This window comes from Cupressus sempervirens, chromosome 11, assembly GCF_028749045.1.
Source record: "Cupressus sempervirens isolate cs-2001-9-10 chromosome 11, ASM2874904v1, whole genome shotgun sequence".
NCBI classification, from domain to species: Eukaryota; Viridiplantae; Streptophyta; class Pinopsida; order Cupressales; family Cupressaceae; genus Cupressus; species Cupressus sempervirens.
In genome coordinates, this window is record NC_143128.1 from 237957514 (window position 1) to 237981673 (window position 24160).

Genomic DNA, 24160 nt, shown 5'->3' on the forward strand with positions numbered 1-24160 from the left:
CATGCCTTGCATTGGCTAAAGGATCTCTACTAGTATGTATATGTCCCTTTGTACAAAAAGAGTAGTCAATAGGTGCATCATGATGTTTACTACCACCATGACCACTACCTGATCGATGAGAGGAATGTGGCTGAGGATGTGTCCCAATACCAGCATGGATACAATGTTGAACATCTAATATGGGTATGCCAAGATGCTTCTGATATGAATCTATATGAATATAATAGATCCTTAGAAAGAATAGTCATTGTATCTCACACCAACACTCTAGTAAGACTCTCTAGGATAGTTAGTGAAGGGATTTTGGGGTGAATGCACCAAGTTGTGGTGCCAAAAAGATGACACACAACTACAATTTTTAAAATTCTTGTGAAGCCCAAGCCAAAGTGTGTGCTTTCTTTTAAAATGTAAAACATTTTATATATGCGATGCAAACTCGTGACCAATTCCATTTGATTTTATTTCAATTTTCTACTACCTTTTTGCTCCCAATAGCATGCACATGGTTTGTATAATTTGAAGAATTTTCTCACTCTCCTCAAAATGCCTCCTCATTGCCGGAGATCAAGATTAGGATCACGTAGTATGATTTTGTATTATTTTGTTTTTTTTAAATTTTTGCTTCAAATTTGTTTATTTATTTAAAATGCAATTGGTTTCTTATCAAGAAATGTGAATAATCAACTACCATATCCCTAGTCTAATAAAAAAATCAAAATAAAAACTCTCCACAAGATCAAAACCAAAACCTTGCACAAGATCAAAATGAACTACCCTAACCTCCACCAATTTAAAGACCTCCCCCTGGCATCCAAGACAATATAATGAATGAAATATAAATATGGAAAAATGAATTAAAAGCAATCATTTTAAGGTTTAAAGCTTGCAAAAATACTAATCCTATGAGAGCACAATTGGCATCTTCTCTTGAGTCCATTAGGAGCCATGTAGCTTCTATTAGTGGTCAGTTGGATATTTGGCATGTTAAGAGAGAAGAACAAAGAAAATATTGTGCAAGGAAATTATCCTATAAAGATGTAAGAAAAAAGGAAATTAAAAAAGGTAGTATATGTGCATTGTTTAAAAAACCTAGAGAATAAGACACTATTAAATATACAACTAAAATATTCCCCATCCATTGGTGCATGCATGATGATATTAGAAATAACTTTTGGGATAGATGGTGGATGGTTTTTGATGCCCCTCCCTGCAATAATCATGAAGTTCCAATGTATTTTCTAAAAAAATTGTATTGTGAATTTGTCCTTGGGGAGATCCCCAATTATTTTGATATGTTGGATTCTTAGGGTAGAGGTGGGGGGTAATCATTTGAGAAGCTGGGGGCACATCATGACCCTAATATAAATAGGGAGCTTGTTGTCAAGTCTGCAGGGTGAGCATGTTATTATTCCTTTAGAAGTGAAGAAACATGTAGAGACTAGTACTCTAGGGACTATCAATACTTTGACACAGACCCTCATTCAGTGTGCTAGTCCATTAGTTGAGTAGGATCATTCTGTGTGCCACGATCACATATGCACATCATGTGGATCCTTATGCACATTTGGTAGTCATGTTGGAGACACTATGGATTATGGGCTAGTCACTAATGAGTTCCTGAGTGATACATTTCACATTGACACATAGGTAAATTATAATTCTAATAAACTAATTTGATCACATTTCATATGTGCATTGAATGATTAATTAATTAGCAAGTCTTGACATTTTGATGGCCCTAATATAGATTCCTTGGCCCCATTTTACATCCTGTCAATGAGTTGAGAGGTATCTATTGATTTAATCATTTAAATTAATAAATATATTTATTAAGTAATCATATCAAGCATTGACAAAAAAAATTATCCATGTGCATCAGTTCTCTTCTGGACCATCAACATTCACAAGGGACTTTGAGCCTAGGCATGATATGAGCTTCGTAGAGGTACATTTGTTTCATGTTAATTTATTTCATGGTACATAGAATTGTATTATATGATTTTTAGTTGTTGACTTTTGAGACTCCTCCTCATCTTTTCTAATCCATCCATAATGGAGTCACTGTTGTAATGGCTAGTTCAGAGCCATTGATAGAGGTATGAAATAGATAATAGTTAGTACTAAAATTTCAAATGTTATTTATAAGTATGATCGAGTGATTATATTGATTTAATTGTTGTAGGGCCTTGTTACTCCTGATTATCCATAAGCCTTTGAGGTGGATGTACAAAGTGACTATTTGATGGTGGTAATAAAATAATTTTTTGTGTGTCTACATATATTTTATTTTAATGTATAATAATTATTGATTCATATCTAGTTTGTTTGTATCAACTCTAGTTAGAGAGAAGCCTAAACAAGATGATGAGTGAGCATGTGAGGAAGACCCCATCATCCCCATCATCTCCCTCTACGCCACAACCATGGATTTGTTTCCTCCTCTTCATAGGAAGGACAAGATATAGGAATAGATGCACATGTATAGGCATTAGTGGACATATATCTTGGACTTTATGTTAGTGGACATATTTGACATTTATTTGATGTATATATGACATTTTATATTTGATGTGTGACATATATTTGATGCATGGCATTATTAGACTTATGACATTATTGGTTATCATAATATATGATATGTTTATTCATGTAAGACATTATTGGTTATCATAATATATTATATGTTTGTTTATGTATGACATTATTGGTTATCATAATATATTATATGTTTGTTTATGTATGACATTATTGGTCATCATAATATATTATATGTTTATTCATGTATGACATTATTAATTATCATAATATATATCTTTTTTTCTTGTTTATGTTTTGAGTACATTTCATGCATTTGATTTTAATGTAATTTTCATCCAAAATGATGGAGAGTACTCACACCAAAAGCTAGTAGATTCCTAATAAGAAAACTTTTAAGGAAAACTACCTTTCCCACCTTGCTAAGTGTCTTCAAAGACTCTATCCAACTTGTTTACAACACTGAACAAACTTCTACCCAACTTCACAAAACTACTTCATCACTTTTTCTATTCAAAACTTGGGAAGTAATAATGGAAAAATGAGCAAATTTGAGAAATGGACCATAATCAACTTCTTGCTTCAAACTAATACCTTAGCCACTTCAAGGAACACCTAATAACTATCTCAAAAACTTTAGTCTTTCATCTATTCTATCCTTCCAAGAGATTCTTCAACATCCTATGAATAAAAATAATCTTCCAACATCCTATGACTATATTTTCTTTGCAACATGTAATTTGCTGATTTTTGACCAACTCTTCACAAAGGGAAGTGATTATGTTTCAAACCCATGAAATTGCTATTAAGACAACCAAGAATATCCTTAACATCTTCCACTAACTCCATTTACTAATAACATGTAGTTGAAGTAATGTTTCATTCTAACAAAGTATGGGTTTGCTGTTCTAAATCAGGGAGTAATGATATTTGACAATAACTCAATGATCCTATATACAAGTTTAACAGTAGTAGTGATTCCTTGCCATATAAAAAAAACTTAATAATCACCAAAACATTATGCCTCCTCTAACTTCCGTAGAGGGTATTTTAATCATTTGACATCCATTTCAACCAATTACCAATTGGTTTGATAGGTTACAAGGTTAATTTCAACGTTTTCCAAAAGTTGCTAAAATTGCCAAAAAAGTTGTCAGCAACCTTTATTGCAAAATGCAACTTTTGCACTAACTCTTCCTAGAAATTAATCAAGTGGTTTTTGGTAACATATAGGACCTATATAACGTGTAATGACTCTCAAAACACTTCATGAGTCAACTTATTAACAAAAAAAATTAAAATAAAATAAAAAACCTTAAGATTAAGGCAACTTGGGTTTATAGGTGACCTCAAGTTCCTTGACCTTACAAACAAGGATTTCCTTATTACCATTATAAAACAAAAATGTTTAAAATGAGGTGTATGATCACCCCCTTAACTTCAATCATGAGTCTCCATCATTGGATGAGATGACAGATCCAGTTGCTACCTAGGTGCCCTCCACCACAAGTTCCAACATCACCCAAGATGGGGTCGCAAAATTGAAATAGAATCTAATCTCCAAAAATTGAGAGAGGTTATTTTAGGTGTTGAAAATATGATCCTGTAGCACTCATAATTGCATCAATACCTCACATGAGCTCTAGAATATTCCCTATCAAGGATCATTACCCTATGGCATTTAGTGACTCTTAGGGTCAATTCAGTTCAACGTGCCTAAGAATGTTTGAACAGTCAACAGGATGGGACAAGCTTGGGACTATGGTTTACCTAGCCACTTGGAGCTAATGAAATAGATATTTTGATCCCATGATGAATAGTTGGAGGGATTCACTAGTTGGAAACTTTTTACTAGCTAACACTACAAGTTTCAACATCACCTGAGATGGGGCCACAAAATCAAAATGAAATCTGGTCTCCAAAAAGAGAGAGAGGTTATTATAGGTGTTGAAAATATGGTCCTATATCACATAGAATTGTATATATACCTCACATGATCTCCAATATATTCCCCATCAAAGATCACTACCCTATGGCATTTAGTGAATCTTAGGGTCAATTTAGTTTGGCATGCCCGAGAATGTCTGAGCACTAAACAAGATGGGATGAGCTTGGGACTAGAGATTACCCAACCACTTGGAGCTAACAAAATATATAATTTGATTCCACAACAAATAGTTACAGGGATTCAATAGTTGGTAACTTTGTAGTAGCCAAAACTACAAGTTTCAACATCAACCAAGATGGGGCCCCAAAATCAAAACAAAATCTGATTTCCAAAAAGAGAGAGTGAAATTATCATAGGTGTTAGAAACATGGTCCTATAGCACCCAAAATTGTATCCATACTCGCATGAGCTTCAAGATATGCCCCATCAAAGATCATTGCCTTATGGCATTTAGTGACTTTTAGAGACAATTTGATTTGATGTGTCCAAGAACCTTTGAGTGCTAAATGGGATGGGATGAGCTTGGGACTAGGGTTCACCCGATCACTTAGAGCTAACGAAATAGATGATTTGATCCCAAAATGAATGGTTAGAGAGATTTAGTAGTTGAAAACTTTGTACTGGCCAATACTACAAGTTTCAGCATCACCCAAGATGGGGCTGCAAAATCAAAATGGAATACAATCTTGAAAAATAGAGAAATTTTAGGTGTTAGAAACATGGTCCTATAGCACCTATCATTGCACTCATATCTTATACTCATTGTGAGATATACCCTATCAAAGATCACTACCCTATGACATTTATTGATTCTTAGGGTCAATTTGGTTTGGCGTGTTTGAGAAAAATTGAGCACTCAATGTGATGGGACAAGCTTGGAACTAGAATTTACCTAGCCACTCAGAGCTAACAAAATAGATAGTTTAATCCCATGATGAATGGTTAGAGAGATTCAACAGTTGAAAAATTTGTATAGGCCAACACTACAAGATTCAACATCACCTAATATGAGGCCACAAAATCAAAATGAAATCCAATCTCTCAAAAGTGAGAGAGTTAGTTGTAGGTGTTGGAAACACAGTCTTGTAGCACCTAAAATCACATCCATACCTCATACAAGCTCTGAGATATGCCTCATCAAAGATTGTTTCCCTATGGAATTTAGTGACTCTTAGGATCAATTCAATTTGGCATGCTCAAGAATGTTTGAGCACTCAATGATATGGGATGATCTTGAGACTAAGGTTTACCCAACCACACAGAGATAGCGAAAAAGATAGTTTGATCCCACAACAAATGTTCAGAGAGATTGAACAATTGATGACTTTGTACTGGCCAACACTACAAGTTTCAACATCACCCAAGATAGGGCCATAAAATCAAAATAGAATCTAATCTCCAAAAAGAGAGAGAGATTATTGTAGTTGTTGGCAATAGGGTCCTGTAGCACCTAGAATTGCTTCCATACCTCACACAAGCTTTGAGATATGCCTTGTCAAAGATTGCTTCCCTATGGCTTTTAATGACTCTTAGGGTCAATTTGGTTTTGCATACCTAAGAACATTGGAGTGCTTAATAGGACTTGATGAGATTGGGAATAGGGTTTACCTAGCCACTCAGAGCTTAAAAAAAAGACAGTTTGATCCAACAATGAGTGGTTAGAGAGATTTAGTAGTTGGCAACTTTGTACTAGTCAACACTACAAGTTTCAATGTCACCCGAGATGGGGCTGGAAAATTAAAAAAAATTGAACTCCAAAAGTGAGAGAGGTTATTATAGATGTTGGCAACATTTTCCTATAGCACCCAAAATTGCATCCATACCTTGTACAAGCTATGAGATATGCTTCATCAAAGGTAGTTGCCCTATAGCATTTAGTTTCTCTTAGGGTCAATTTGGTTTGGAGTGCCCAAGAGCATTTGAGTAGTAAATAGGATGGGACAAGATTGATACTATGGTTTACCTAGCCACTTAGAGCTAATGGAATAGATAGTTCAATCCCATGATGAATGGTTAGAGAGATTCAACAGTTGGCAACTTTGTACTTGCCAACACTACAAGTTGCTAATTATGCAAAATTGGGTCTTTTTAAGTTTTTGGTCAAGATAGCCTAGGATTAGGTGTTTTTAGTTATTTTTAAATAATTTTGAACCTCTTCCAAGTCCTAGAAGTGAAATCTAGTGAACTTTGCAAAAGTTGCACTTTTTTTGCGAAATTGCAAAAGTTGTAAAAGTTGCTCAAAAATGTGACTTGGTTGGAAAGGAGTGTGAAATCTAGCTAGAAACCTTTTAGATTTCCAATATATGTTTCCCATGCTGATATACCTGAGCATGGATTCTTACAACTTCCCAAACCTCCATTTGTAGCTTTTTGCAAAAATTGCAAAAGTTGCTCAAGCAACTTTGTATCTTTTGAGAATTTTTTTCTCTTTACATATTTAGCTCAAATGGATCCATCTAGGACTATTCTAGGACCCTATTTAAGATTCCTAGAACCTATTAGGTAACCAAATACCTTAGTTTTCCATCCCTAAAAACTTTTAACCTATTGAGAAACTTTTGGCTCATTGAGAAACTTTTGACCAACCTAGGAATTTGAGTGTTTCCCCATGCTGAAAAACTTCTAACCTTCCAAAATATACTTCCCCATGCTCAAATACCTAACCATGGGTAGTTACAACTTCCCAAACTATAATTTTAAACTTTTTTTGCAAAAATTGCAAAAATTGCTCAAGCAACTTTGCAACTTTTGAGCAATTTTCAACTATTTTGCTTGTGCACTTAGGAAGTCATTCTAAAAAGATTATGCATATATTTACCTATTACTTGTGGCTAAGTATTATTGCATATAAATTTTGGCTAGATTCATCTCACATTTACTCACCTAATTTGTGAGTAATCACTATTCTTTGTAACTATGACAAAAAAAGTTAACCTAATTGGGATACCAAAATCCTTTAGTTTCTATGTCTAAAAACATTTTGGAGGAGCTGATGGTATGATCATTGATCATTACTAAATATTATTGTGAGTTTGAGAATGTTCATCAATGAAAATCTAGGACTAACTAGAACCTCTCAAAATAGTCAAAGGTGATGAATTGTTAGTAATTGTAGAGTGAATGGTGATATGAAATGTCCTTGATATTTATGTAATGAAAGAGTGTTGTAAGGGGATCCTTGAAATCAAGAAGGGGAGTGAGAATTGTGGCATTGAAGAGTCAATGAATATAGCTATTTTTCCAAACATTAAATGTCCACCCTTAAATTGAGCTCTCAAGAAATGTGATGTGGCATGAGTTGCTCCATAACTCCTAACTTCATAGTGACCATCTATGGCATGGTCACAAACTTTCATTTCCACACAAGAAAAATGACAGTCTAATGCAATGTATCCATACAACTTTTGACCACTTGAGGAAGGGAAAAATAAGTGAATAAGAAATTAGCTACCAGCCATAGACATTTCAAAGACATTGAAAACAATATATCATTATTTCAAGAAAAATGATTTATTGAGTCTAAAATAAGATTGAAATGATTCCCATCAGTGACATGGCCAAGAACTACTTCTTCAATACAAAAATTAATAGTTGGCCTGACTCCCCATCCCTTTTCATTCCTATGGAGGAAAGCTTGATAGGTTAATTGATTAATCATATATGCTAAAAGTGAAGATCCTATGTGGCATCAGCAATGGAGCAATTACAAAGATTGTTTAGATGATGTAAAAAAATGTTGTTGACATCTTTGTATTAAAGGATGTTGAATTATCAGTAACTTACCTAGGCATATCTTTTCATGAAAGATTTTATCAAATATTTTGGGACACCATGCTAAATTAAAATAAACAATGGTGGATTTTATAGCTATACAAAAAAATGACTTCCATTTGCAAGGATAATGCAATTAATGCAACAAAAATTCTTACACCACCTCCCAAGCAATTTCATGTTATTTGTTTGAAGTTTGAACACTTTGTCTATTCCCTTGACAAGTGGTTGTATATTAATTTGAACTCACTTGATGTGGTTGTATATGATATGTTGGTTGTACCTTAAAAAGTGTTTTAATGGCTATCTAATTTTAACTTATTATATGATTCAGTCGAGTGCCGACATAGTTATTATATATGGTATGTTGTACTATTTAATTCTTTTGAGAAATAATTCTTATAGTGCACCAAAATTTAGTTCATATAAATATGTGATGTTGGTGAATGACTTCTTGATAATACTATTCTTCTACCAGATCCAAATTTCAACCCTTTTGTGGGTCTACAGGGTCAATAACAAGCATATAGAATTGGCCAAGAGAAAATTGTGATTGTATATCAACTAATTATAAAATTTTCAGTCGAAGAAAAAATATTGTAGCAATCAAGATTGGCCATGGAGAATCTGGTTATGAAATCTAATAAGAATGAAACTATTAAGGAATTGCATTATGTATTAATCCATGGTGCAAGAAATATTCTTAATGAGAATGGAATTGTAGCTACATCTATTAAATATATAGAGGAAGATATAGAAAACCTACTTAATAGAGAGATTAATCTGAGAGAAAAGGACATTTCAGAAGAAAATGATTATCTTGGTGCCATACAAGGTATGCCAATTACTCACAATGAAGAGAAAAAAACTACAACTAATGGGAAGGAGTGGGAAGACCTCCCTGGACCCATGAAAGAAGTTATAGATACTAAGGAAGAGCTAGGAAGGGAAAAGAAACAAAGGAAAGAAGTAACATATGCACATGAGCCTATGTCAAATGATGATGATGAATACTCACCATCTACTAGTAGCTCAAGTAGTGATAGAAGCTCTTTAGTGCACATGTACATAGATACAAAATTTTTATATAGAGAAGTAACAAGTGCTATAGAATTATCCACAAAGGAATATGAAGTGAAGCCTAAAATTCGCTCATTTGTAGGAAAAAAATATGGTCATGTAGTTCATTCCAACACCATAAATCTTTCAAGTAGAAATGCCTATTCATCAATGGCCTTGCATTTATAGGACTTGGAAAGCTAGGATAGTCAAGTTGTGCATGATCCTTGAAATTTTTCATTGAAATATATTTATAATCTTAATAGAACAACAAAAAGCTCATTGCTACCTTTCGTGAGGCTGTCTCACTCTTTTTATAATGAAGGCCAACCATCTATAATCCAAGGTTTTAATTTAGTTGACAAATGGAGAGCTTCTCAATGTACTAATTTCTTTCATGGTGTTCCTAATAAATCTCAAGGTTCTCATTTAGGTGACCAATTGCTAGGAGGTCCATGAATAGACTATCTGATTTCTCAAATTGGCAAAAGGGTAGATGCAATTTTGGAAAGAATATCCCAATTAAAGAGAAGTGGAAATCCTAACAAATATAAAGTTATTGTAGATTGAATAGGGTTATTTCCTACTAGAGGGTTGTGTCTCTTTAGCTTCTCCTCAAGTTTAGTATCTCTTCCATGCATCCTCTCTCTCTCTCTCTCTCTCTCTCTCTCTCTCTCTCTCTCTCTCTCTCTCTCTCTCTCTCTCTCTCTCTCTCTCTCTCTCTCTCTCTCTCACTCTCTATTCAATCTAACAAACCAACTAATTCTGCTCTATATTTTAATGTCTCAAGTATTTTCTCATGGTTTGACTCATAAACCTTACAAAGAGTCTTATTATGTGGTTTTCCACCATATTATATGAAGTGGACATTTGATGTGACAACAAGGTTTGAAAAATAAAGGATCTTCCTCTCTATTTGTCAATCCTCAAATGGCCTTATAATTGCCAAATCTCTCTCCCTCTCTTCTGTTGTTTGAGTTTCTTGTTTCTTTTGTGGCATGATGATGATTTCTATGTGTCAAATTATTCAAACATTTTAAAATTTTTAAATTACAAATCATTCAAATACATATATAAATTATAATTATATCAATGAATACACAATATATATTAAACAACTTGTCAAATTATAATGAAATTTGTCTCTATAGTAACAAAGAATATTTTTAAAAGACTGCAACAACCTTTTCTATAGAAAGAATGTTCAAATAGCCTTCAAATAGTGTATCCAATGATTTAATTTGTGTTTGCTAGCTTCCAATAGCATGAAAGAATGTTCAAATAGCCTTCAAATAGTGTATGGATAGTGTTTGCTAACTCCAACATCATGAAACCTATGTTTCTATTAGAACAACAGAACAAACAATAGACAAAAAAAAGAATATGGGTTAGTAGAGACCCAAAATTTTGTTATAACTATATTTTGGAGTTTTCATATAGTGCATACGCACTATAAATTGTGTAGCACTATAGTGTGGATGCACTATCTTAAAAAACTATCTCCCTATCCCACCCTCTCCCATCTCTCTCTCTCTCTCTCTCTCTCTCTCTCTCTCTCTCTCTCTCTCTCTCTCTCTCCATTTTTGTACCTAAATCTTTCTCCCACTCCTCTCTTTTACTATATATTTATCACACACATCTCACCCTTCTCCCCCCTATCCCTATCCCCCCCTCTCTCTCACTCTCTCTCTCTCTCTCTCTCTCATCACTCTCTCTCTCTCTCCATCACTCTCTCTATCCCACCTTCTCCATCCCCTAATCTCTCTCTCTCTCTCTCTCTCTCTCTCTCTCTCTCTCTCTCTCTCTCTCTCCCTCTCCCCTCTCCCTATTCCATCCTCTCCCATATCCTACTCTCTCCCCATCCTCTACTCTCTCTCACTCTCTACCCTATCTCCCTCTCTCCTTCCCTCTCTATTAAATTTTAGGCACACACAAAATTTAAAGCTTTGGATTATACCAAGCCTAAGGCTTGGATTTTCCTTGGGGATCCAACCCAAAAGTTTGGAGTCTCTAAATTGGTTTGAGATGTGTTTTGCAGAAAACAAACAAAAATGATTAATTTTAATTTTTCTTGTGTGCTCTCTTTCAAGTTTTCTTGTGGTTGACCATCTATAAACTTAGGTTACGTGACATTATAGATTTTTGTGTTAGATATTTAACCATATAATTTATTTTGAATTTGAGCAATTTTAAGTCTTTCAACTATTTTATTTTTTGAATGTATGTCCATTTTCTATCAAAAACCAACATGTAGTAATTTGGGTTTAGATTTTAGCTCATTCATCGAATTTTGCAACAACTTAGCTTTTTAGAAACTAGACTCCATTCTATACACTTTTGAAAAAAAAAAATTGATCTTAGATTAGTTTGCAATCATCTCTAGGTGGAGCACATAGATATTTCACATTTTTGGAATGTGTCCAATTGCTCTTTTTACTTTTTTTTTTTTGGGGGGGGGGGGGGGGGGGGGGGGGGTTGGGGGCGCACTTTTCACTATGTTATGTTTTCCTAAAAAGATAGTATGACTTTTTGTGGCCCCTTTTTTGAGGACCTAAAACTAAACCATTTTGAAATAAAATTATTAGTTTAGGAACTAGATTCAAAGGAAAAATACTTTTTTTTGTCGTATCTTAAAATTTTGAGTGTAACTATTTTTAAATTCTTGTCAAAGTTCAAAAATTGTTGATTTTAGAAAAAAAATGTGGTCACTTATATCCCCCTTTTGGAACAACAACTTGGTGAACTTACTTGCCTGTTGCACTATGCAAGTCTTCTAAAGATGAAGCATTGGATGATGATTTGGAATGCCAATTAGACATCAAATACTAGCCATCCTTTTCACTCAAAATAGATCTAACATCTATGGAAATCTTTCCAACTTCCTCAATCACTCCATGAAATTGGGTGCTACGCATGGCCTCATATAGGAGAAATAGAAGGTACCCTCTCTTCTATAATTGACCCATGTGTCAATGGTGGATGACCCAGCTACCTATCGACTAGTCTACCACACCCCTATCCTAAATGCAATGGTAAATTGGTGTAGTTTACCACCCTACCTAAGCAAACCTTAGTATAAAGTTTCCTTGCAAAATAAGTGAAATTCAATCATTATTTTGATAATAACCATAGGCCATAAGGAAGCACGGGTATATAGGTGTAGCCATTTTTGGATTTGTACACTTAAGGGGAGAATACCCCTTTACATACTTTAGTGGAAAATAATGACAGAAACATTCCCTCTTCAATGTGGCTTTGGACGTTAAGCCCTATACCTATTGCAATGAAAGACCTAAAGAGACTTCTCATGTCTTACTTTCAAGGAAAATCTATATAGTATGTGCAGAATATGGAGCAACACCATGAATCTTATCTCTAATATATGCGAGGCTCCATAAGATTCTATAACATGTACTAATATACAAAATAGAGCATGTGCCACTAGCCAAGGATTCATGAAGTCCATGAATCTCTTGGGTAGTATGATCATAGAGCATGTAAGGTGGCATAGGCTACTAATCTATGGGAATAGGTCACTACTGGCTAGGGCAGGGGGAGGGGGGGGGGGGTGTGTGGGTGTGGTTAGGTTGCTACTCGGGGCATAAAAGGCTACTGATCTACCATGAGAAGGTCAATGTATGTAGAATGCATGTGTATATAATGTGTAAACCTGAAATTTAAATTTAAATATGACATTTTTAATATACTTAAAATTTATCAACTATAATGAAATTTGAGAAACTAGAATTTTGTAAACATGAAATTAAACATATAATGTGTGTAAACATGAAACAAACATAACATGTGTAGTATTAAATGTGTGTTTTGTACATCATAAATTAAAATTTGACATTTAATAAACTTAAAATTTATCGTTCTTGATGACATTTAAGCAACTAGAATTTCATAAACATGAAATGAACTTAACATGTACATGTGTACATTTTCTGTGTGCGACAACTTCATAAAATTGTTTCAATTAAGTCTAGATAGAGTCTAGATCACATGGGTGGACTACTTGACACATAAATAGGTTAAATATAGAACTAGATTTGATTAATATAATTTAATAGGTACGTTGTGAGGATCATTGCTAAGGTTAATAGGGAAATTAGTAGGACTATTGTTAGAGTTAGAATTATAGTTAGTGTTAGGTTTAGAGTTAATTTTAGGGTTAGGCTTAAAGTTAAAACATTAAGGTTAGGTTAAGACTTATTATAAGGGTTATAAAATTAGTAGTACATATATTATTCTTGTTGCATGTACCTCATAGTGCATAAATTAATTTAATTAGGGTTGGCATTCAAGGTTAATGTTATATCACATGATAATGGTTTATATTATGGTTCTAGAATTAATTTTAGGGTTAGGGTTTAGTATTAAGATTGAGTTTAGGGTCATTATTAGGGTTTACTCATGGTGAATTTTCATTAAGTTAGGGTTAGGAGTGTGTGTTTAGATATGGTGTTCTATGTTGAGTAAGCTATTATGGTTCTATAGTTAGGGCTAGTGTTATAATTATGTTTTTATAGTCAAATAAATAGTATTTGATATCAGTGTGAAACTTATGTTAGTGTTACAAGTAGAATTATGGTTAGGCTTAGGATTTAGTGTGAAATATTGAGTAAGTTAATATAATTAGGGTTAGGGTTTATTGTTAGGATTAAGGTTTTTGTTATGGTTATAGTTACATGGTTAGGCTTAAAGTTAGGACAATGTGGTTAGGATTTAGATCTATATCGTTAAAATCATGATCAATGTTAGGGTTAATATAATGTTTGGGGATCTTTAGGATTAAATGTTTAGGGTTAGTGTAAGTCTAGATTAAATATTTTAGTTAGGATTCATATTAGGGTTTTTTAGGGTTAAGAAGTGAGGATCATACTATAAAAAATTATAGTTAGTCTTCACATCATGGTTAGGTTTAGAGATATAACAAGGGTTAAAATAATATAACTTTAGGTTTAAAGGTTTATGTTTAGGGTCATACTAAAGTTAGATCTAAATAGTTATATAATTATGGTTATAGTATAGCCTACATGACTAAGATTAAACACTTGTAGGATATGGAACTACGATTAATATTTATGGTTATGGTTAGAATCAAGTTCAATTCTAGAGTAAATATATAATGTTTCGAGTTAAGATTAGGATTAAATTTACATGAGGGTTAGCATTGTGTTACATGAAATTTAGGGTTAAAATTGTGGTTATAGTTACTTTTTAGATTAGGTTTTAGTCAAGGTTTAATTAGACTTAAGATTAGGGTGACAACTTGGAGGTGAATTTTATATTAAGGTTCATATCATGACCTAGCCTGTTGGAACTAATATTAGGTTTAATTTATTGAAGTTATTATTAGGGGTAAGATGAAGATTTAAATAAAAAACACACACACACACACACACACACACACACACACACACACACACATATATATATATGAACTTAAATTTTAATATATTACAAATTCACATGTGTACATTAAAAATTTAAATGTATGTGTATATCCATAATACGTATCTAAACATATATATATGTATGTAGGTATGTATTTATGTATGTATGTATGTATATATGTATGTATATATATATATATATATGTATATATATATATGTATATATATATATATATGTATGTATATATATGTATATATGTATATATGTATGTATATATATATAGATATATATATATACATACATATATATATATATATATATATATATATATATATATATATATGTATGTATGTATGTATGTATGTATGTACACACATTGTATACAAGGATTATAAATGCAAAGAACACTAAATATCAAATCAAAAAAGTATTCAGAAAACTAAATAAACATAACTTCAAGATAGACTAATTTGAGCTCTCAATTAAGAATATGAGCCATTAATGGGCTCTCTCAATAAGAAGCTCTCTTGTTGAGTAGCTTTGTCTAATTAGATAGGATGTATGCTCGATTCTCCAAAGGCTTCAATGGTGTTCTTGATGGATTTTGGCGTGGGTGAATAGATTTGATGTAAAATGGCTTCTCAAAAGTGGCATTATGGCTTTACTTCATGATCAAAATGGCATTACTTTGTTACTATGGGTGATTGTGTTAAAATGGCTTGGGAGAGGATTCCTTAAATAGGAAAAAGGCTTGAGGGATCAAGGGCTAGGATGCAATGATGGGAGAAAGCTTATGGAAGGTTTAGATTGAATGAGAGGAGAGAAGATGGATTGCGTTTCCTTATAGCCAATCAGGGAGTAACACATGTCACATGGTCATTAGTTAGAGCAAGAGGGGTTGAGGGGTCAACAAAGGAGGCTCAAAGCTCATAAAGACCCTCATAATGGCTTGTAAGAGCAATAAATGGGCTTGTAAGAGTCATTTATGGCTTTTTGGGCTTCATAAAATTTTATGGTTGGGATATTTGTGAGAGAGTTGAGATTTTTGACTTGGGTTGGATTAAGAAAGTCTTAAGCTTGACTTAGGAATGTGCAAATGATTAAGGCTTCGATTAGGATTATAATGGCTTGTAAGAGAAATAAATGGGCTTGTAAGAGTCATTTATGGCTTTTTGGGCATCATAAAATTTTATGGTTGGGATATTTGTGAGAGAGTTGAGATTTTTGACTTGGGTTGGATTAAGAAAGTCTTAAGCTTGACTTAGGAATGTGCAAATGATTAAGGCTTGGATTAGGCTTGGGTTAAGATTAGATTAGGCTTGTTAGAGATGGGCAAGTGGATGAAATTTAATGAGGGTGGGTGAAGGAGGAGATATTTGGTGGCTTTTTCTTGAGTTAGCAAGTCTTAACCCATGTTTAGGGAATGTGACAAGGTTAGGGGGAGATTAGTATTAGGGTTGTGATGCGAAATTGGTTCTTGTGGCGGTATTTAGCTGTAAGGGATTACGGATTTTAATCAAGTTGTAATCACTGGATTATAATAAGATTAGACTTGATGTTTGGTGGACGTAGCCTAGGGATTGGGTGAACCACGTTAAATCTTGGTGCCTTGTGTTCATTTTTGTATGTTCTATTATTTTTTGTTATTGGTTATATTTGCATGTAGTTTTTTATTTCTGTCCATGGTTTATCCTAACAAGTGGTATCAAAGCAAGGTTGTCTTTCAGTTATCCTCTGTAGGAAAGTCTCATAGTTAAGTGGGAGTCTCACGGTTGAGTGGGAGCAATGGCAGATGAGGGTAAGCTGAGGGTTGACAGGTTTAATGTTCAGAACTTCCAATTATGGAAGATGAAAATGGAAGACTATCTATATCAAAAGGATTTATGGAAGCCGTTGGAAGGCAAAGCAAAGAATCAGGAAACTATGTCAGAGGCTGAATGGGATCTCTTGGACAGAAAGGCACTCGAAAGCATTCAGTTATGCTTAGCACCATCGGTGGCATTTAATATTACAAAAGCAAAGACGACAGAAGATTTGATGAAAACCCTAGTGACATTGTATGAAAAGTCCTCCGCTTCAAACAAGGTATTTCTCATGAAGCGTTTATTTAATATGAAAATGGCAGAAGGTGGATCTGTTGTAGATCATTTAAATGAGTTTAATACTATTACTAGTCAATTATCTTCTATGGGTATCAATTTTGATGAAGAAATTAGGGCTCTCTTAATTTTGTGTTCTTTACCTGAAAGCTGGAATGGCTTGGTAATAGCTGTGAGTAATTCTATTCCTGGATCTAGTACCCTAAAATATGATGATGTGATCGGTGTTATTTTAAGTGAGGAAACTCGTAGGAAATCCTCAGGTGGATCTACATTACGAAGTGCTTTAAATGCACAAAGTAGGGGTAGAAAAACTGAAAGAGGAAGTAACTCTAGAAATTGTGGGAAATCAAGAGGAAAGTTAGAGGGGAAGAGGTCTCAATCGAGAGGACCGAATGACTGTTGGTACTGTGGCAAACTAGGTCATAAAAAGAAAGATTGCTAGAATCGCAAGAAAAATGAAGGAGATAAATCAGATGGAGACAAGGAGGCAAATGTGGTAAGTAACAAAACTGATGAGGATGCTTTACTTCTATCTTTAGAAAGTGTTGATGATTCATGGGTTTTAGATTCTGGTGCTTCATTTCATGCTACACCTCATAGAGGTTATTTCACTGATTATGTCCAAGTGGATTTTGGGCTTGTTTATTTGGGGGATAATGAACCCTGTCAAATTGTTGGAAAGGGAAAAATTAAAATTAAGTTGTAGAATGGGAATCATTGGCTACTACATGAGGTAAGACATGTTCCAAAACTAAGTAGGAATTTAATTTCAGCAGGGCAACTCGGTGATGAGGGTTGTGTAGTTACTTTTAATGATAAAAATTGGAAGGTTTCAAAAGGTTCCCTTGTAGTAGCAAAAGTTGTGAAAGTAGGCACCTTATATCTTTGTACAGGTCATATTGTTCCTTCTACTTTGATTATTTCAGAGAAAAATGAATGTTCAGGAACAATTGCTGCAGTTGAGCAGGGAGAACAAATAGCTGCTATAGATTCTGATACAGCGTTGTGGCACAATAGACTTGGGCACATGAGTGAGAAAGGTATGAAAGTACTTCATTCAAAGAAAGTTTTACCAGGTTTGAAATGTGTGAATATGGATTTCTGTGAAAGTTGTGTGTATGGAAAACAAAAGAGAGTGAGTTTTGTAAAGACTGGGAAGGAAAACAAAAAGGAGAAATTAGAGCTTGTGCATACAGATGTATGGGGACTAGCTCAGGTATCTTCCCTTGGTGGCTCTCATTATTATGTTACATTTATTAATGACACAACTAGAAAAGTATGGGTTTATTTTCTCAGAAAAAAATCTGATGTATTTCAAACTTTTAAGAAATGGAAATGCTTGGTTGAAAATGAGACTGGTAAGAAATTAAAATGTCTCAGATCTGATAATGGTGGTGAGTATTGCAGTCATGAATTTGAAGATTATTGCTCCACTAATGGTATTCATAGACAAAAAACTATTCCAAGGACTCCATAGGAAAATGGAGTGGCTGAATGCATGAACAAGACTATAATGGAGCGCGCAAGGAGCATGAGGTTGCATGTTGGGTTGCCCTTACACATGTGGGTGGAGGCTATCAATACTATAGTATATTTGATTAATAGAGGTCCCTCTACTCCTTTGGGCTGTGGTATTCCAGAGGAGGCATGGACTGGGAAGAAGGTGAGTTATTCTTTTCTCAAGACCTTCGGTTGTGAAGCTTTTGCTCATATAGACTCTAAAAATAGAACCAAGCTAGAAGCTAAATCAAAGAAATGTGTCTTTGTTGGATATGGCATTAATGAATTTGGTTATAGGCTTTGGGATTTTGAAAATCATAAAATTATAAAAAGTCGGGATGTCATATTCAATGAAAAAGTGTTGTACAAAGATCTATTGTAGCAACATGAGAAGAAAGAAGATGATTATGTAGTGTTGGATGATAATCCAAAAGCTGATGTTCTAGCCATTCCTCATGATGTGCAACAACCGCAACAACAAATACCACACACACCAGTGAATGTTAGATGGTCAACAAGGCAAATTAGACCTCCACAAAGGTTTTCTCCCTCTTTGTATTCTATTTTACTTACTGATGCTGGTGAACCTGAAAGTTATGATGAAGCTATGCAGGTGGATACTAAGATTCAATGGGAGTCTGCAATGAAAGATGAAATGGACTCTTTGCTGAAAAATAAGACATGGGAGTTGTGCAAGTTGCCTGCAGGTAAAAAGGCTTTACAGAATAAGTGGGTTTACAGGTTGAAAGAAGAGGAAGGAGGTAAGAAAATATTTAAGGCCAGGTTAGTTGTAAAAGGATTTGCACAGAAAAAGGGAATTGATTTTGATGAGATATTTTCTCCTGTTGTTAAAATGACTTCTATTCGTACTATTTTAAGTCTTGTGGCTATTGAAGATTTGCATTTAGAGCAGATGGATGTTAAAACAAACTTTCTTCATGGTGATTTGGATGAAGAAATATATATGGCTCAGCCACAGGGTTTTGAGGTCAAAGGTAAGGAGAACTTAGTGTGCAAATTGAAGAAAAGTTTATATGGCTTGAAGCAAGCACCTCGGCAATGGTATCTGAAATTTGACAATTTTATGCATGAGCATGGATATAACAGGTGTCATTCATATTGTTGTGTTTATTTTAAGAGGTTGGATGATGATAGCTACATTATTTTATGTCTATATGTTGATGATATGCTTATAGCTGGGTCTAACATGGATCATATTAAGGGGCTAAAATGCCAGTTAGCACATGCATTTTCTATGAAGGATTTGGGGGCAGCAAAAAAAATCCTTGGTATGAAGATTTATAGAGATAGGAAGAACAGAATCTTGACGCTATCTCAGGCTGATTATGTTGAGAAGGTGTTGCAACGTTTCTCTATGGAGAATGCTAAAGCTGTCAGCACACATTTACCTGGTCATTTGAAATTGACTAAGGAGATGTGTCCCAAGACACATGAAGAGGAGGATAAGATGTCCAAGGTACCCTATGCTTCATCTGTAGGAAGTTTGATGTATGCTATGGTATGCACTAGGCCAGATATTGCACATGCAGTGGGAGTCGTTAGCAGGTATATGAGTCATCTAGGATTTGAGCATTGGAATGTTGTCAAATGGATTCTTAGATATTTGAGAGGGACATCCAATAAGTGTTTACACTTTGGGGGCTCTACTACTAATTTACAAGGCTATGTTGACTCAGATTTGGCAGGGGATATTGATACCAGGTGGAGTACTACAGGTTATGTCTTTACTATTGGTGGGGCAGCCGTGAGCTGGGTTTCTAGGTTACAGAAGATTAATGCTTTATCCACTATAGAGGCAGAGTATGTTGCTACTACTGAGGTAGCCAAGGAGATGATATGGCTTCATTTCTTCTTGGAAGAATTGGGACATCCTCAAAAGGATAATTATTTGTTCATAGATAGTTAGAGTGCCATTCATCTTGCAAAGAATTCAGCTCTGCATTCTAAGACCAAACACATACAGTTGCGGTACCATTTCATTTGATCAGTTTTGGAGGATGGACAGTTAAAGCTAGAGAAGATACATACCAATGACAATCCAGCAGATATGTTGACAAAGATTGTAACAAGGGAGAAGCTAAACTCCTCTTCAGCTTTGGTTGGTCTTTTAGATTGAACATGAATAAAAGAATAGCAGAGTCCAGGATGGTTAGATCTAGTGGGAGCCCCATGTGGTAGTTGTATTGCTACAGGATCAGTCTTCAAGTGGGAGATTGTTGTTTAGTATGGAGCCTGATTAGTCCCCAAGTGGGAGATTGTTAGTTTGTGGTGACTGATTAGGAAAGTATTGTACATACTTCATAAAAAAAATTTGGGCCATGGCCGACATGGTAGCCGGCATATTATGGCCGACATATGGCCGACATGTTATAACCCTAAAGTGGTCTAATACTTGTATAAAAGGGTTTAGGGTTGGGTATTTTTTCATTATGTTGTGATGCAAAATTGGTTCTTGTGGCGGTATTGAGCTATAAGGGATTACAAATTGTAATCAGGTTGTAATCACTGGATTATAATAAGATTAGACTTGCTGTTTGGTGGACATAGCCCAGGGATTGGGTGAACCACATTAAATCTTGGTGCCTTGTGTTCATTTCTGTATGTTCTATTATTTTTTGTTATTGGTTATATTTGCATGTAGTTTTTTATTTATGTCCGTGGTTTATCCTAATAGTCTAGGCTTTGGATGAGGATGAAAACTTTCTAGAAGCGTCTAGAACTTCCTAGGATGAGGATAAATAAGGTTTTTAGAAAATAAATAAGGTTTTATTTATTTCAAGGGTTTGGGTTGAGGAGATATTTATTAAAATATTTTTAACAAACATGAGGATTAATATTTAATCTTAATTAAATATTTTGAGTTGGGATTAGGGGTAGGAAATGATGGGATTAGCCTTTAATCGAAATTAAAGAAGGATTAGAAGATTTTGGAAGAGGTTAGTGGTCTTAAGGAAATTGGCCAAGCTTTGGGCAAAAAATAAATTATTTATTTATTTTGAGATTTTTGGTCAATTTATTAATTAAATAATTAATAAATAAGGAAATAATGTTTAAATAAAATTTAAACATTTTTGGGAGGGATTCCTTAATTAAATATTTTTAATTAAGATAAAGGGATTTAATGGCATAAAAATAAATAATTAATTAATAAATGATGATGTCATCAGGGACTTTTCCACAAAATAAAAATAGTTTATTTTCTAAAGGATTTTAGGTGTCTACATTTTGCCCCTCTTTGACATAGTGTTGAGATAACACTATTTCAATGAAGTTCAGATATAAACGACACAAGGAAGATGTTTTAGCAACAAAGTTTCCCTAGTCTTGGATAAGAAGGAGAGACTAGACTATGAGATGCCCCCTCAAGAAGGCGACGGGGATAGAAAATGAGGGTCGACAGCTTCTTGACAAATACAAGAATCCGAGATAAGCAAGGAGACTCAGATTGGCAAAGAGAAGGGGCTGAATTAGCTCAAACTCTCACTATGGGAGAATGATAAAGGAGAATCAGATGCACAAGAGGAAGCAAGCTTAAGACTTTAGGGAAGGTGGAGGATGAAAGAGTAAAGCATTATAAAAAGGAATCTAGGATAGGGAGAAGGATGAGGGGATTATAAAGCTAATGCAACAGGATTTCAAAGAGTCAGATTGGTGGAAGATGGGTTTCAGAGATCCCTAGGACTAGGATTGTTGATCTCGAAAGATGAGGCTTGGTGGATTGATAGGATTGGTGGATCCTTAAGACTAGGATTGTGGATCCCTAAAGCTGAAATTAAAGATTGATTCAAAGAGATATTGATGCATAAGATGGGGTAGGAGAGATAGATGATGTATATGGATGGGGGATAATAGAGATGATGGGAATCCATTGAAGCTTTTTGAGAAGGGGGATACATCAAAGAGAAGTACCACCATGTAGTTGAGCACTAGATTTGCTATAGGACTTTTGGTTAATTGCCAAGGTTACCAAAAACATCAAGGCCATGTCACCAACCATCCAGAGGACTAATGGATTGACTCAAAACAAACACACAAGGATTGCCCCAGCATTACACATGAAACCCAGAGGAAATAGCATTGAACCGACATTGGGTAACCCACAAGTAAAAAAGAAACAAACGAAAGACTTGATCAAAACTGTAAGCTCAGATTGCCCCATTTGCAGCATACCATGATATGGATGATCCTGGCAACCTTGAAGAGAGAACAAAAGGATTGCTTGGAAAAGATACTTCAAGACCCAAAACAGAAGATTCTAAATCAAAAGGAAGTGAAAATCCAAAAGAGAACCATTTTCCAATGAAATGGGTAGGACAAGGTACTAACAGACCAAGATCAGACATGAGGAAAGCTATATCCTGCAAGGATCTATCAGAGATCATCTAATCTAGTGGATTTGGATGAGGGATGCATCTGGCAAGCTGAACTAAGAAGGATAACGCTTTGGTAATAGGAGATCTAGCTAAAGGATGCATTGGAATAGCTAACCAATATTTGTGCGATGTGTGCAAGATGTTGATCAAGGATGAACTAACACAAAAGTTGGATAGATATAATGGTACTAAGCTAAAGAGGATGTACAAGCTGACAGACCAAGATATGGTACAAATGTACAAGATTAGATATACAAGCTATGATACAAGGTATGATACAAGCATTGGATACAAGATTATTTACAAGTTGTACAGGAGATTCGGATGATAAGATAGCGGGATGGCTCAAGTTGGTGCAAGATGCAGAAGCTAAGAATGAGGTGATAGCAGAAGATATGGATTTGGCAGGATGCATCCAATGATGATGATAGATGTGCGACCAAGGATGGGGACAATGTTAAGGTTGGTGGTAGCTGAGCTGATAGATGGTGCTAGAGTGAATGGCTAATGAGAGGATGACATTGGATTTGCATGAGGATAGCCTAGAGCGAGATACCAATGACAAGGGAGGATGCACAAGACAAGATCTCCAAGGAATAGAGTGCCCCCAATTAGAAGATGACATGTGGAAGGAGGTCTTATGATGGATGTGATAGGATTGAAGCTAGGATGGAAAAGCTGAAGGCACTAGGGAGATGGATGATAGCTGGGATGATGGGGTGAGGTTGCAAAAGATAAGTGGATAGTGATAGATAAAAGCTAGGGGATGAAAGATAGCTGGATAAATTGGAAGATGGAGCTGGATGGCAAGATGTGTCCAAAAGCATGAGGATGATAGGCTAAGTTGGGGATGGCTGGATTACACATGACGCTTGTTTGCCAAGTTTTCATCATGGTACTTGTCCAAGGCGCTTGAATTGCAAAGTTTTCACCAGTGGATGCTTTATTTTTCTTTTTTTTTGACTTTTTTACTTTGGACTTAGCTGGAATGATTTTGGTTTTCTTTAGCTATTTTTGGCATTTTTGGGATTTTTCACTAGCTATTGAACTATTCAATTTTGTTGCTAGTTGTTGGTACACCAGATGTGTGATTTATGCAATAGATCGGATTAGATGGGATTGATGGTAGTAGATGGAGGGATGAAAAGGCTGGAAAGGAGCATGAGATGGGAATTCTTGTAGGATCAACATTGGCACATGTTGGGACGGGTGTGAAAAGAGCATATGGGGGATAGATGGTAGATGTGGGTTTGATGGAGGATTTGTGGAAGCACGCTTGGGGATATAGGCACCCAAGATGGAGTTAGGATATGGGGGACACGAGTCACTGGATGGGGGATTAGCAATGATGGATGCCATTATGCATCGGGTTTCAACTTTTTTCTTTGGGATCCACATGGTTTTGGATTTTGTTTTCATAGGCTTTTGCATTGTTTTGCATTCTTTGATTG